Raw genomic sequence first — 14,200 nt, 5'->3', positions numbered from 1 at the left:
ATGAAATACAGTTCTGTACCCAAAAATCAACAAATAAACCCAGCTCCACCAAAAGAGGAAGTACTCCACATATTTTTTTAAACAAGAGCCTTGTGGCAGATCTCAATCCTATATCAAGTTATATTGACATATCATAAATCTCGATGAAAACATTATTTTAAGCAAAAGAGTTATCATACAAAATCAGGTCTTGAATTGTACTGTGAGCCACCCAGTTGCCACATGAAATTTAATTGAGGGCAAAATCAGTGCCCGTGTGACGTAGTCCTTAGGCCACAGAGCTGAGAGAGGTGCATGGAGTAGGGTGTCGGAGGTGGGGGACCTGCTTCTGCATCGCGGAGTCGGGAGGGGGGTGGGATCTCCAAAACTGGTGGGTGGGTGACATGAACTGCAGCAATCCTTGAGGACAGCGGTGAAGGGAAAGCGGAAATCTGAGAGGAGGGTGAAGAAGGGATACTGTCTCATCTTCAAAGGGAGGCTCAGGAGAGAGATTAAATACAGGAATTACTGTGAACTGCAAATTCAGCATTTCCTCTTTAAGAAGATTTAATCAAGGTGTCGTTTGGGGGAACTGGACAGAGAGAAACTGTGTGAGATGAGGAAGGTTAATGTTATGTCTGGAGTGGCCTGGAAAGGGACTAGACGTACAACAGGAAAAAGAGGAGTCCATGCAATTTGGTCCGGGTATGTTTGAAAGGCATGCTTAAAACTAACTCCCAAATTCTTTATTAAATATTATAAAAGTCCTGGAGCATTTATATAATTATGTGTCGTAAGTAGGGAGCAAAGCTTTCAATTTCTAATGACTTTCTATTAGAACTAGAGGAAAATAATTAAGTCTTTCTAAAATACAAATAAAACTAGGGCATAGCGGGAGTCAAATCTCCCATTTTGGGTTCATTCCTAATCTTTCCTCTGACGAAATCAATGAGCCAGATCTTCAGAGAGTGTAAAGCCATAGAGCATCTAGAAGTTAATAGAGCTCTCCCAGTATTTGCAGCCTGCCCCCCAAAGTTGTAAAGTCTATTTTTAGTTTTCTTTCCTAGCAATTAGAAAATAGGACTGGAAGAAAATTTCCTTCTGTGCCATTAGTTGCTGTTAATGGTTTTGCTGGCCATTAGCCAAGTAGCAATGCTGCAAATGCCTGTATAAAATATGTTCTAATACATAAAGTTGCACTGTTTATTTGTTTTCATGGATATTTCATAGTTGTGGAAAATAGAGTTCTCTTTGGAGAAGCACATTCCTTATGTTTTACATAGCAATAACTACAGCAATATTTCATTACAAGTAACTTACTCGGTGTCTATAGGCTCTCAGGCCTGGTTCGTAAAGAAAACTGAAGTGATTTAGGGCAAAAATTTAAATCCACTGTGTGTGGGCATTCTTAAATTCTTTAACCTGGGTCATATCCAGAAAACTTGTGCTGATAATTTACAAAGGTAAGTTAATTCAAAATCTCCTTTTTTTTTTTTTTAGACTGGTACAGTGATATTTACTCAGGAATTTAAATTGTATTCTGATTTAAGGTGAACTGGCACGGGAAACTCATGTCCAGAAAGTGAAGAAATATTATTCAGAATCCATAGAGGAAATAGGAACACAGGGAGTTAAGACTATTTCCTTGGGGCATAGTCTAGGGCAGGCGAGTTTCTGGAAGGAATAATAATGAATAGCCTGTATCTTTGACAGTAGAAAGAAAATAGAAGATACACTTGAACAGAACTTGCTAATCAATGAGAAAAATAAGACAATAATAAGACCAGGACACAGTGATACTGAGAAAATATTTTAATAGTAAAAGCAACAATGGTCAAACAGAATATTGCAGAAAAAGGGAGGGAGTCATCAAGGTCAATAGTACATTGTCACAACCGGCAATACTTTCATATTTATTACACGGCGTGATTAACTGTCAGATCCTGTTGTTCTTGCTGCAGCTGTTACTCTTCAACTAATATCCCAGGCAAGTAGGAAAGTGTAGTAAAAGGAGAGCTTACCATCAAGGACGCAGCAGCGAGGGGAGCGCCGGCAATCAGAACACCGTAGCAGCTAGCACAGGGAGCGCCCAGAACCTCTAGAAATGCCGTCTGACAGAGTGCGTGGAAAGAAGGCATTGCCGTGATGCCTTTTCCAGGGGGAATGGCACCCACTGGGAACATCTGCAGCTGCCTAGTCAGGGTGGCCACTGCCATCTCTACAGCACCTGGGGAAACAACACGCCGGCTACGTGATGACACCAGAGAGCAAGGCTGGGAAGGATGCTATGACGGACCTAAAAGCAGTTTGTGTGTCACACTAGGGGAGGACATCAGGAAAAGAGTGCAGAAGCAGGGGGATAATTCACCTCATAGCACGGCAGGAAACTCGAGTGAGGGGAGCAGGCATGTGTCTGTCAAAGCCAGAGAGGAGAAGCCGTAAGAGTTGGAAAAGAACGAACGCCCTGGCAGGAGCTCCATATGGACTGATTCACCGCTCTGTGTGTGAGCCAAGAAAGCAGGCCAACTTGAAAGACAGAAGTAATTTCAGATGTGTGTAGAGCAATTAAGGAAGGTTATATGAGATTCAGAGAAGTAGGCCAGGGTTTCGGGTTGTAGAGTCTGGTAGAGAAGAAGTAAACATGACCATCTTCAGCACAAGAAGGGTAGCTTAATCCATTTTTACAAGAGAGGTAGTCAGAGAAAGAGGACCAGTGACGTCTGCAGGGGAAATCATCAAATTGCCATGGATGAAAAACTTGACTTTTAAGTAACAGAAGATGAAAATAATTGTGAAGTGATTCTTATTTTCTTGCTGGTATGTTGATTTTGAGAAATGGCACTTTCAACGTTTTTCCTGCAGCCATTAGACACTGAAAACTCATGTTTTATTGTCATGTATGATTAGAAACTACTATTTAAAAGCCTGTGGGAGACTGGAAAATGTAACAAATATTTACAAGCTTCCTTTCTTCATAGGTACTTTTTCTAATTTTCTATCTACATATATGGATAGAACACAAACATTAAAGAGTGGAAAAACAGATAACGTTATCTTTATATTTTGTTTGCTTTTGAGGTAGGACAATTATGTTTATTGTTTTGCCAAACTCACTGTACTTAAGAACCTTAAAATTAGCAGTATAAAGTAACATGAGTAATACTCTGAACCAGCTAAGAGGACTGGAAATCTATTGAGCTACATTACTTAATTTATTTCCTTTTGAGAATCTGTCTCAATGTTAATCACAAGTGAAACTCCTTTTTCTTTCCTGTTTTGGTTTCACAGGTGTGAAATTTCAAGTTAATATTGCTCCTGTTTATTTCTTGTCCACCCTTCCTCCTGAAAATTTTGAGTTTCTACTACCTTTCAATCATAAGAAATGAGACACGGACTGAAGAAAACAATGCCAAGCTCTGATTTTCAGAGTTTTCTTTCTTTGGCAAGGTAGATTGCAGCCACACCAATAGTGAAGAGCTGGTCAGCAGTAGACACCCAAACTGAACATCAACTTTTTTCTACTGTCCTGGCGGGAACAAGCTAGGAAAAAAAGAAGTATCTGTCAAGAATAGGCAGAGTGATCTGGGGGCACAGATATTAGTCATCTGCAACATCATTCTTACAGATGTAAACACAGGTCAGATCATTGCACATGTGCTCAGTGCTTTCCCATCAGTAAGTTATTCTGCTAAGTACAAAATTATCATAAAAGAAGCTTGAAGTTAAACTGCCTTTTTTGCTGGCATGTATGTCAAGCATTAATTTAGACTCATTAGTTGGCATTGGGCCTAACACCATTTGCTCTTTGCTCTACTGTTTTATCAGCAGTGATAAGGGGGGAAAATAATGAGTTATGCACAGAACGCCAAAATAGAAGGGCTCTTATTTTTTTAAGATATCTTGGAATAAAACCTATAGCCCTCTAGCTAGCTTTATTCATGTCATTCTTTAAGGGCAAGTTTCCCATCACAGAAGCTTGTACTGGATGAGAAAACAATATATAAATGAAAGCCACCTGCCCAAATAAATTCAGCTCCAATACTACATGATGATGATGAGTATTGATAATACTTGTGGTGGTGCACAGTGTCTTTCAGGTGCTGTGTGAACACAAGGCACAGGCAGTTCAGAGGAAGGGCATCCTGAGAATTATGCCAGTGTTAAAACCCCACGTGAACGGTGGAGAAACTCGCACAAAGCAAATGAGCTGCGTGTACACATAACACAGGAACAGTGCCAGGAACCGAACATGAGACCCTGGTTCCTTGACCCCACGTCTATCTTTACTTCCCTTAGCCTTTCAGGTGACTGAAACCTACAGAAAGGAACAAAAGATCAGGTTGAAACTGTTCATCCAGCTCTCACCACAAAAAAGGAACAATCTGCACAGAAATTACATTGTTTGTGCACTGCCTCAAGCCAGGCATGAGGACCTGCTCTTTACAAACATTCTGTGCCCTAAAAGGCATCATAAAATGTTGCTATATTTAAGATATATGTATGCAGTGTAAAAAAAGAGGTAGTTCTTCACTCATTTTTTCCCTAGTGCATTCACTGTTTTTCCTTTCAGAAAACTACATTTGTCCTGCGTGTTTTGCTTAGGTACAAAAACTTGGTAGCATTGAAGGGGCTTCTAAGAAGTGAATATACTGTGGCAAATACACTTTTTCCTTGGCACCTGCAACAGAAACTCTTGGAAGTTACTTACTCCCCATTTAGGCCCGATGAGGAAGGGTGGCTGTAGATGTTTAGTGCAGGTGTTAGACCTAGGACAAATCTCTTCAGCTTTCTGTGCCTCTGTTTTCTCACACGTACAATAGGGATAAAAACACACAGGGCTAAGTCATGCATGGGTACCTCAGGCCATCTGAGTTGCCAGATTTGGCATGGGAACCGCAGGAGCCCTTTGCTCCCTGGATCGGCAGCTGGAGGCCAGGGAAGTCCCTTGGGGCACCTTTACGGCAGCAGGACTGCACCCCTGGGGCTGGAGCTCATGGGGATCTGCACAAGGCAGCCAATGGTGCAAATCAGTTGAACACATGTGGATGGCTACCTTGCAGTGATCTGGGGAACAGCTTACAATCCACTGACTCCAGTGGGAGCTCAGACACCTACCCCACACGTAGAAACCTTCATAGTGAAGATCTAAACACTACTTACTGAGTCTGAAGTGGAATTCCACTGCCCTCAACCTTTAAGTGATTTTGGCACCTATGAACGAAAAGTATCTTCTCAAAGCCAGGCATTATGACTGCTTTAGCTTTGAGATGAATCTTCTTTTCTTCCTCAATAAACTAAGCTATTTCTGCATGTACACATAAAAAGGTAATATACATATTTTTTAACAATGTCTTACTGTGTACAACTCCTACATTCTGTTTATTTCTAAAGGACTCTCTGTCTGCAAGCCTATTTGGCTCAATCTGCTGTAATGGGTTTAGCAACAGAAAATTGCAAGGTTCACATTACTGCTGGCTTAAATGGACCCTTTGGCTTGAATTCCCCTTAAGGATAAATATCACAAAATCTTTCTCCATCATTTTCATAAGTATGCAAACATAGATTCAAATAAAAGTGATGACTGCTGACAAATTTGTTAATGAAGCCTTACCAATTTGAAGGAGCTCTTTCAGGAGTTTTTTTCTTATTTTTTCCCTAATGAAAAAATGCCAGACACTGATTTATCAAGTGCTGCAGAGCAGATAGAACAGCCAGTGCCAAGACCAGATTTACAGGTCTTGTTCCCAGGTAATGAAAAGAAAGATAGATGTAGCGACAAAGCTCAAAACATCACTATAAACGAGTTTGCATGACTTAGGTTAAGTTCCTAAGCCCCAAAAGCTATTATTAATTATTATTATTATCACCATTGTCGTCATCATCATCATCACCATCATCATCTCGCTATGTGTGAATTTCCCTGGACCAGTTTCTAATGGATAAACTAAAACTCTGCTACATGAAAGCATTAATTCTTCTGTTTTGTCTGCTGGAAAAGGCGTGCTTTCACCAAAGAGGAAAAGTGCTGCAGTGACCTCTGTTGATGGAATTAGGCAATGTATTTAAAGAGCCAAAAAGGAAAGGTGACGCATTCCAATCCTCTACTAGGATTAAATAGGAGCAAAAGCAAACTGTGCAAAGAGGGAATGGCTTTCAGGTTGCATATGAAAACGCCTATTTCCCAACACCCACGAAAGCCTCATCAAGATAGTTGCCTTTTAAAAAACGATTTGTAGACAATTTGTTCCTTTTTTTTTAGTGCGGAATTAAAAACTATTGGCGTGGAAGATAGAGGACATAACGCACTTGGGGAGATGTGTTTTTTTCAAGTGCCACACTGCATTCCAGGAGTTTGTATCACCAAAGGAAAACATCATGCCTGGATGTATTACGTGATCTGAATTTAGTGGCCGGTTCCCTGTGCCAGCCTGACACACGGTATTCTTGAAGTTTTGAGGCAAAGAAGCTTTCCAGTTGGCAGGCTGCCTGTGCCAGAGAGAAGTATCTAGGAACTGTCATGCCTTTATGACCAAGAATTTGGAACAGGTCTTTATGGGATAGTTCTGATCCAGGAAAATAATTAAACACGTGAATACCCACAAGGACCTGGACCTTAATGCTTAACTTCAAGGTTGGGAGCAGTCTCCGTAAAGCCAGGCATTTAAGGATTGGTCCTCTATGATTAAAGTTATGGACATCAATAAGAAAACTTCCATTAAGAGCTAAGTAGCTTGTGGAAATCGGGGTATTATATCCTTATTTTTTTCAGCCTTGTGCCTTTGCTAAGGCCACTCAGTATTCAACAGAGGCATAAATGTACTGTTAAAGTTAGTTTATGTTTCTGAGCTGTCTGGTAAGCAATTGGTACCCACGCTGTTTGGCTTTTCTAGGAGCCACAGCAATACAGACTGCTATATTTTTCCTTCTAAGTCCAGTGTTACAGCAGTTCTGACCATGATCACAAAGCTGGGAGTTTTCCCAGCTCAGGTATTTCAGTTTGTTAATGCCACCACCAAAGCATGAGAAGTTTTATTTTTAGTATACCTTCCAGAACCACTGCTGTGGCTCTCATCCTAAAAAGTCTTTCTCACAAGAGACAAATGGATGCTGGTAATGACTTTGCTAGCATTCCCTATGGTATCCTCGTTCAGGCTTTGTAGGGAATAATTTCTGCAACTGTAGGGAGGGAAAAAAACCATGTTCCTTATGCTTTTAATAAAAAGTATGAAAAGCTGTACATAAAGTAGTATCTTTTTTTTGATGTAGATAAAATCAGAAAGTGAAATAATACATCAGTACACTGTGATATCATTAACTGGATGTCAGAGGTGTAATTTCTCTGCCAGTCTAAGAACATCAAGATACACAAAATTTAAAGTATTAAAATCAACCCTAGTTTGCATATGTTATAGATGCCATCAATGTTATGACATCTTATACCAATTTCACAATAAAGCCAAATATTATAGATACCTCTTTGAGAACTTCATGCTGTCAGGCATGAAGGAAGTCCTGATGTATCTTCCATATATAATTAATGATCCTGGCGAAGGTCTTCATTGACTTCTGGGAAATTATGTCTGGGTTTTTTTCACTCTGCTTGAGTCTGACAAATTTTTGTGGAGAGTGGTCAGGATGGGAAGTACAGCTGGTGGTAGGTTGGATCAAAAATTTCTTTGCCTCAATATATTTAGCATGCTTCAAAGACCTCTACATGTTAAAGGACTCCAGTTGCCCACTCACTCCTCTAAAGGTACCCCAAGAAAAGGCTCTCTTTCTGGGAGAGTTTATACATTGAGTAAATTAATTCAACATTAGAATAGCACATAGAACCATTCTGCATAAAGAATGATAATTTTCTGCCAAGTTTACCTTGCTATGGGACAATATTTTTTTTAGGTTACTTGACATAATTCTAAAATTAACATTTATAATACTATATATAGCTACAGTTTTTGTACTGAAGGCTGAAATCACCCGTGCTCTGGTATCTGTGCTAAAGCTGGGACCCAGTTCCGTGGTATTAGCTTTGTTACCTCAGGTATGGTTTAGGAAGCAGGTTGCGATTCAAAAGGAATTAAAATATCTTATTGCCATTTTTCTACTGTCTATTCTTATTACCCAGCATTCAGGCTTTATAATTTAGTTCTTTTCCAGTTTAGTCTTACAGTGCATTTATGAACAAGTTCCTGAGTGGTTATGCACCAGTCTTCAGCGGTCAGCTCTGCTGGCTTATCTTATAGAAGAGAAAGGAAAAAGTCAGCAGTCATCTTTTTTTTTTTTACATCTGGAAAAGTATCTTTTTTCATACAATTATAACTGTTTGACAGGAATTTGCTCAAAGTTAAAGAATATCTTTGGATGGAGATTAAAAATGGAAAATTACATCTTCAGAGATGTACTTTTCTTTAAATTACTAGTATGTGAAAACTGTTTTGGAACTTTAATTGCTGCTACGGACTTACTACAAAATAAACTTTGCAATAAACCCTAGCTGATCCTTATCTATAACCAAAAATCTCCACACTGGCAAGAGTATAATATAGGGTGAAATCATATTTGGATTTGGAATATTTTGCAGTTGAGTTCAATAAGGCAGGATTTCCTCTTTCAAACTGCCCCAAAATTCTCCTCCTCTGGGTATGTGGGGATTATCTGGATGCTGCAATAATTGCTGGTTGGGTCAATTGCTTGATTTTTTACAGTGAGGAGACTTACATACTTTCTGGTTTTGGCCTCACACAGAGGCATTCGGGCATGATTTCTCAGGGTAAACTGGACAGTCCAAACCCAGAGTTTGAGTGACCTGCTGAGTTAGAAGCCAGTTTCTCTGCTTAGTGCCAGCTCTGAACCCTAACAATTATGCCTGTTTCCAAAAACTGCATCTGAACCTGTCATTCTTTTAACCATTGTGATTTCGGCAATTTGCATCTCTCTGTTCATCCTGTTTTAGCATGCTGCAGGTGGGACAAACCTGAGTCTCAGTCCCAGGAGAGAAGCTTTGTCAAAAGCTCCCAGAGTACCAACCACTGCAAAGTCGATAGGTAAAATCCCTTCCCATCACAGAATCACAGAATGGTTGAGAAGGGAGGTCATCTAGTCTAACTCCTTATCCATGGCTCCTTTCCTCTCGCTTGGAGAAGCCCTGTACAATGCACACAGCTGCAAGTCTTGTAGCAATGGCCAAAACTCATATTCCATCCCAACACTGCAAGAAAAAATCATGAAAAGAGGTTCATGCAGTGAATGATGAGGGAGGAGGCACCTTGCTCAGTTTGGCTCATGATTTTAATAGCAGCAGGACAAATGAGGGGTTGGAATCCACCACATCTGGCTTCAGACGTGTGTGCCAGCCTGTCAACCCGGGGCTCCTTTCATGCTCAGCTGTAAGAGTCAGCATCTACAGGCAGTGATTGATGGGCCTGTACTGGGAAGCAACAAGCAGGCCCTTTTGAAATGCCTGCTGCTTTCCAGGAGCCCTAAATAGAGCCCAGGGTGACAAGCTGGGACATAGATGCCATTGCTAAAGGACAGATGAGACACACTAAAATAAAATTATGATTACCTTTCACTGAGGAGCTGAAGGGGCTTGAATAGATTTGGGTTTTTCTATGAGCAGCCTCTCTATGCATGTTATGTGATGCTAGGGCTGAACTTGTGAGCAGTTGTTAAAAGTATACTGATACTTTTTACTCTAGTTCTGTACCCAGATACTCTGATTAGCTCTGAAAAAGCAATTTCCATAACTAGAACAGCTTTATCAACATCTGTATCATGAGCCCTGCGCCCATGTTCATCTAAGAAGCCCAGCTATTTTGCCCTAAGAACATATCTGCCCAAGTGTGTATTGTCCTGAACTAGGCTGGGAATCCCGCTGCCAGGGCTGGGCTACATGCAGGGTCAAAAATTTGTTCGTCCCCCACTGCTGGACTTCATGCAGCTTCAAGTGTTAAGGCATTTGACTTCTACAATAGAAAACACAGGTCAGACTGATTTCTCTCTCCCCTCTGTGGTTTTTCAGATAACTAGCTGCACTGGTTTATTTCAAACGCTGTGGGATGGTTTTTACAGGACTGGCACCAGCATGCTGGTCTAGCTGAGATGAGAACCAAACTGCTTATGTGACAAATTTACTTCACCACAAGACAAGCAGAGGCTGATTGCACAGGACAGATATGCAGCCTCTGCTCCTCTCCTCAGAACTGGCATTGTTATTTTCCTAGCATTTTCCAAAGCACCTGCAAGTGGAAAAGGGGATTTACTTACCTCTGTGTATCGAGGTGATAACTCCTTTTGCCAATTCTGTTAGAAATTTTGCTAATTCCGTTTTTTTGGAGTACATTCCTTAGGATGTATAGATGGAGTGTCACACAGGAGGAGTTCAAAGAAATACTGGCGGTTAATGACTATGAATATAATTGCTCCACCTTCTTTTTCCATGATGTAATGTTCCAAGAAAGACTGTTGCACAAGAAAGCAATCAGAGGCAGGCTGAAATACAAGGAAACGGATATAATCTTCTCAATAAAGTAATGCTATCCTGACATGGCTTTTGTTTGTTGTAGGCATCGGAAAGCATTTTACCATTCCTCCACACTTTCCTGCTAAACTTATTGAAATGGTTTTCTTGAGGCTTTTTGTTTGTTTGTGTTTTGTTTTTTTCCCCTGTGCAGCCTTTTCTCTGGTTAAAAGGTATGCTCATATTTTGATCCCCATATGTAACTGTGGGATCAAATCCTAACTTTTTTTTTTATAATTTGTAAATGCTTGGGATTAAGTTGGGAACTCTAACATTTAAGTATCTATGCCTAGCTGAAATGATTTAAAAATATAGGAGCAGATTCTGGTTGCAATATCTGCATTCATGAAGAAAGGGAGAAATAACTTAAAATATAGAACTGTTGATCAGAGCTAATTACATGGAGGATATATAAAATATAAATCAAATTATACAGATATATGTATATGTGCTTGTGTGTAGATGGATAGATATACATATAAAATATCTATGTCTACATATAAAAGGAAAAGAGGCTGGCTGTTAGACCATGCAGAAGCAGTAAAATTAATTCTCTATTGAACTATCAGTCCTCCAGTCTAATCAAACCCAGAATATAGGTAGATACAGAGGGTATAGGAGTCAAAGTGATACTGATGATCATCAAAGGATTGTGACCACTGAAAAGGTTCATCATATCTTTCCAGTGGTATAAGTTATGCATGTCTTGCAAAGTCAACTGAAGTCATTTCACTGAAGCAAATAAAATTTGCCGTCTTTCTTATGATGTCAGTGTGTCCAGCTTGGTTGTATAGCAACCAGCAACCATTGGTTTGTTAACAAAAGTTTCCACTCATCTGGAACCTTTCAATGAAATGTCCACATTTTCCATTCCTGAAAGCTCCTGCATCTATCTTCCCAACTTAAACTACCATTAAAATTCTTTGAAAAGTTTTATAATATTAGTAATTCCTCCTATTAGTTATCATTTTTTGATTTGGAAAACTCTGATAATGAAAATATTGTACTTTTTTCTTTACACTCTTTTGGACGGTTAAATGAGGCATGGGGTTCAACCATATCATCTCTGAGGTCAAGAGAAATCTCTTTCTGTGAAACAAAGGATTTTGATACATGGCTGCTGCTTGTTCTAACTACTGCAACATTGAATATTTTAGGCTGTGGCTCTGTTAACCCTACGTGAGGATGCTACTCCATTTAGAAAATGCTAAAAACCAGGCTGCAGGTTAGGCAGGGTTTTGTGTGCAGCTGAATGCTGCAACCTTTATCTGCGGAGCAGAGAGGCAGAGTTTAACAGCTGTAGTCCTTTTGACTCTATGTTTATGGTGCCTACAAGGAACTTCAAACCAAAGGCTTTCTTTTAACTCTTGCAGCCTCAATGACCGTATTCTCCCAATCACATTTGATGTGGCTGCGTGGAGGGTGGACTTTCCCATGCTATTTCTTCTTGAATGAATGAATGATTTTCATTAATTTCTTACCTGATTATTCTGTGCTAACTCTCCTGAGGACAGGATTATGTGAAGAGGTGAGTCATTTTTACCCATGACTTTGGAACAACGATGAACTGAACTAATTTTTATTGAAAACAAGCCATATATAACATTCTCTGTAAAATTTAAAGCCAAACTTCCACCAAGTCAAGTGGAAAACCTATGTTCACACCAACTATCTACTGGTCATAAAGCCAAGCAGCTGAGATCAACAGTTAAAGATTCTGCAAGGATTTATTAACCTTCTGCAATGGAAATATGGTGACGTAAGAGATGCAAGTAATGGCTAATTAACCTCAGTGAGTAGGCTGGGTAAAGAGAAATAAGAAAAGTGGGGGAAAGATAAGCAAAATATAAACTCAAGTCACTGAAAAGAAGTACGACTTCCTCAACTCCTGAAATGTGTATTTCTGAACCCTAACAGAAAGTTATGCATATCATACAGAAAATATCCCTGGTTCTAGGTTTCTTCTTTTTCTAGATAATGTATACTCGCTATTTAACCCCTGCGTATTAGTTAATTCTTTGACTGACCACTTTGGCTGACCAATTGTGCAGCAATTCACAAACTACCTTTTAGTGCAACTGCAAAACGCCTTCTTTGTATTGGGGCTGCTTCTGCTTCAGCCGTCAGGAACACTTCCCTGGGACACGTATAACACCACCCAAGACAGAGAGTCAGCTTTGAGGATTGGGGAGGATCTAAGGTATTTTTTTATGCCATTGCTAAAGGATGGTTCCTCTTGGCTCAGTGATGCCCAGTGTTGGTGAGCTCTGACTGAGCAAGCACAGGGTGCCTGTGTTCATATTTTGCAGGCGGGTTCTTGGTGTAAAAGGGAGAGAAAAGAGGGTGTCAGAAGAAAAGGGGCAGGTGAGAAAGGGGCCATGGAGTGCACAGCTCCCAGTACTACCCACATACGCATAGCAATTCCAGCTACTGGTTATAAACCGAGTTGTATCACTCTCGCTGACTACAGGATGATGTTCTGTAAAGCACCCCAGTAGACATTTATAGACTCCTCCTGAAGACCAGAGTCCTCTTAGAAAAGGCCTTATCAAGGGCCTAAATCTAACCTGCTATGCTTATACAAACCAGCTCGTGCCGGTGAAGGGGGAAGCAGAATTTAGGCTGTGCTTATGAGCTGAGTGCACGCACAGAGAAGAAAGTTCCTTAACCAGGGGAACTGGTCATGGCAGGAGAGTCTGAGGATAAGGTGGCAGTTGATTTGATTCAAGACAGTGCACAGCCTGGAAACATTTTTTGCTTGCTTTGGAACTGCTTGGAAAACATTGTAACATTTATTTTTTAAATAAAGTTTTCTTCAGAAAAAAAAAACAAACAACCAACCTCTCAGCGTTTTTGAAAGCAGCATTTGTTCGACATGCTTGTGCCATTAATCTACTGACAAAGCGTGAGTAGCAAATGTAGTTTAGCAGAAGGCCTCCCAGGACTGTAGGACTGGGTCAGCCTTTACCTTGCCCTTTGCAAACAGAAGTTAGCCCTCTATGCTTTAAAGGCTGCCAGAGTTGTAAATGTAGGCTATAGGACTAAAGGAATCACTTCAGCCACCAACTCCAGGACTTGAACTCATGCGAAAGCATTTAAAAATATGCTTATAAACTTATCAAACTCTGCTTTCAAAGGAAAATTCTTGTTGTAGGTTACGGTACCATTGTAAGGCTGCAACTGGAGGCGTTCTTTTAGTCATTAACTTTTTTTTCCCCCAAAGTTAAACATTTAAATTAGTATTTCTGTATTCATGGCAGCGACAGGTGCTAGGCTCGAGAACAGTGGCTACTTTTGACAGCCAGCGTGGGGACACAGTCTCAGAAATCATTCAATGACTAAGTGTCCTGGTGCAGAATGAGCTAAAGAGGGAATTTGCAGTTTAAACATTAAACAAGTTGCTTAGCTATTAAACAATTACATTGTTTTAATCCTTAAGAGATGGAGACCAATCTGTCATCTCTGGTTCTGGGTTTCCAGCAAATGTGCCCAACAACGTCATTTTCCAGTGATACCCAGATCACCTGGAACACAAGTAGTGAGAGAAAGGAAAAACGGCACAAACCTCCTCCGGGCAGCTCCTCTCGATTTTGCCTGTCTTATGAAGAGAAAGAGTGCACTTGACTTTCAAGTAATGGCAAAAATTAACTTCATGGGTTAATAGCCTTCCTGGGTTATAAGCGTCCCTCTGGAGCTAGAAAC

This window comes from Chroicocephalus ridibundus, chromosome 1 (genome assembly GCF_963924245.1).
Source record: "Chroicocephalus ridibundus chromosome 1, bChrRid1.1, whole genome shotgun sequence".
NCBI lineage: Eukaryota > Metazoa > Chordata > Aves > Charadriiformes > Laridae > Chroicocephalus > Chroicocephalus ridibundus.
The sequence above is the reverse complement of the archived record's forward strand: the minus strand, read 5'-3'. Positions refer to the sequence as shown.